Consider the following 2,981-nt stretch of genomic DNA (forward strand, 5'->3'; position numbering starts at 1 on the left):
CATTATTTGATTTGAGTCCCAGTGTACCAAGAGTTTTTCCCCAATTGTTTTCATTTCGTCTAGGATTGTTACTATATTATCTAAATCTTTAGGACTATTTATCATTTCTATTTTGTTTATTCCTCTTTGGAAATTATAAAATTGGGTTTCAATATTAATCAAAGTATAATCTTTTTCTATATCTTCTAGTGTCAAGACCTAAATGGCCATGAGTGACACCCACACTAACCTTCCTGTGGGAGAACCATCTAAATCAAACCATTACTCAATCACTTAATCAATATTAAAATGATATTATCATAAAACCAACTTAATAACAATAATCTAGAGCTAATCATTATTAATACGGAAGTCAACAAACTACTTACTAAAATTTACAAGACCCGAAAGTCATCGTACAAGAACTACTAACAAAGATCATGTCTAAAGAGATATCCCAAAATAAAATAAATAAAGATGTTTCATTGCCCGAAAGATGGACAAGAGCAAATAAGATGACCCATGGAAGTCTGGAGACGGAGTGCTCACCCTTGGATCAAGATCTGCTATCAAACTCTAGAGATGAGATCATGTATGAGCCTCTAGAACAATTTCTGCACTCAACCAAAAGAAGAGTACATGGTAGTATCAGTACAAACCACTATGTATTGGTAGGTATCATAGGCCAACTCAAGTTAATAACATATACACAACATAAATCAAATAACAAGTACACAGACATCATCATATAACAAATTCTCAATGAATCAACAATACAACAATAACATGTCAAACAGTGCTCACAGACAAGCCACATAACCATTAAGAGTATCAACCATACCATAAACATCCACAAAATCAACACAAATATGTACACACATGCTATGGGACTTATTTTTGCCCAAATGGTCATGACCTGCAGGGAACAATCTATGTTCATGTACTGTACTGGCGTGGTACCCGGTCCAACATAAATATAAACGTATCAACGTGGTACCCGATCCAACATAAATATAAACGTACTGGAGTGGTACCCGATCCAACATAAATATAAATGTACCGGCGTGGTACCCGATCCAATAGAAATATAAACGTATCGGCGTGGTACCCGATCCAACATAAATATAAACGTACCGGCGTGGTACCCGATCCAACATAAATATAAACGTACCGGCGTGGTACCCGATCCAGCATAAATATAAACAAGTATTATCAATATCAATTTACATAACCTCACAGCATACAACACAATGTACCAAATTTTCAAGTACACTTAAAGTTATAAGACAATTCCATCAATTAAATTTTCAATAAACATTTATACACGAATCATCAATCCAAACATCAACAGTTTCAAGCATGTCCGAATACCAATCCACAAGCATTCAATTTAGGAGTATACGCACAATTAAGTTGAGTCTAAACTCCAATTAAACGATAATCTACCTCCATCGAAGAATTCAAGTGCAAGCTCATTTGTAAGGGTCTTGCCCTTCCGTAAGATCTCCAAATGATTAAAATCTGTTCAAAAATATAATCCCTATAAGAATACGATTCTAAAGACGCTCATTTATAAATTCTTACTCTAAAACTTCTAAACCTAAACCTTAATATCTCTAAATCCCGATAAAAATATGAATCAAAATAAAATAAACTTCATAAACTGAAACTTTCAGAAAGTTCCAGTTGATAGGGACATAGGCGTCATTACGCCAATGATTATAATTGTAATTGACCACTGATTCTCAAAGGTACACAAAGTGAAACATGAAACATTCAATTGCATCCAACCACCAATCGCGTGATTGGTTGGTTTCAATGGTGAATCTTTCACCCACTTGCAGCCAAAACCATCAACAATTATAAATATACACTTAATAATCTTCCCCTCCAGTATGCAATTGAGCCAATTCCCTTACTTTTTCTTATAATTTCAAAGAAAAACCATTAGCATGGTGATTGGTAAATCACTATTAAATCATTGTGTGTTAATAGATTCTAAAATCACTGTAAAGAAAATTCTTATATATACGGGTTGATATCATCATTCACGTACTAATACTCGTAGCAATTTTCAAGAATTTTAACCTCGTTAATATAATTATACTGACATCATAATTACAAGAAAAATTCGACAAAGAAATAAACAACAAGGATATCATGAACCAACCTGAAGCACAGATACTCTTTTCTCAAGCAGTGAACGTGAAACAGTGTAGAAACTGTTGTGCCCCTCTTCCTTTTTCTCAACTTTCTGACTCCATTGTTATTATAAATGATAAATCCTAACTACTTAATTGGTTTTTATAAAGACCACATAGTAAATAAATAATAATTTTGATCCGCTAAATCACTAATTAAATTAATTATTTTAAATACTCAAAACTTTTAATAAATTCTCAAAATTTATTTGGAAAGACATATAAATACATTAACTATGTACATCCAAAACCTATTAAAAAAATACTACGACACTAACCCGAGGTCGTCTCGGTCAAAGATTGACCATGATTGGGTTTAACTTTATTAAAACGTAATAATCCAACTAATGACTCAATAACTTTCAAACACCTTAGGAATTGATACTACTCATCCTATGAGTCATAATCCACATATACAAACTACGGAGAACGCTAAAATAGAGAAGATGAAAAAAAAATTCACCAACGACCGGAAGGGTCATTACATCTAGGTGCCTAAGTTCTTCTGTATTAATTAAAATATTATCTTCTTTTTCTAATTTTTCTCTATACAAATTTTTATCTTGATATTTGTCACTATTTGTACAATTTTCACAACATGGCTGTGATGTTAAGTCCCTTTTGTGTATTTTAAGTTTTCTTGCTACTGTTGGATAATTTGAGGTTTGTACTGGAGTATAGGTAATGTTTCTGAATAGTATTATACCGTCTCTTGTTAAGAGTCATCCTCCTCTATTTTGTATACAGAAATGTAATCCGATTACAAAATCTGTATTTATATTTAAATCTCTAGCTAGTATT

The 2,981-nt window shown here is 32.5% G+C and overlaps 1 long non-coding RNA gene across 1 annotated transcript; it reads right to left on the reverse strand.

The window, feature by feature from the left end:
• Positions 1 to 314: 314 nt before the first annotated feature.
• Positions 315 to 2,273, reverse strand: LOC107854748. The gene is made up of 3 exons (XR_001670094.2): positions 2,150 to 2,273; positions 1,426 to 1,500; positions 315 to 593 (listed from the first exon to the last, which is right to left on the reverse strand). It is a non-coding gene; the product is annotated as an uncharacterized LOC107854748 (long non-coding RNA).
• Between the last annotated feature and the right edge of the window lie 708 nt (positions 2,274 to 2,981).

Source organism: Capsicum annuum, chromosome 9 (genome assembly GCF_002878395.1).
Source record: "Capsicum annuum cultivar UCD-10X-F1 chromosome 9, UCD10Xv1.1, whole genome shotgun sequence".
NCBI lineage: Eukaryota > Viridiplantae > Streptophyta > Magnoliopsida > Solanales > Solanaceae > Capsicum > Capsicum annuum.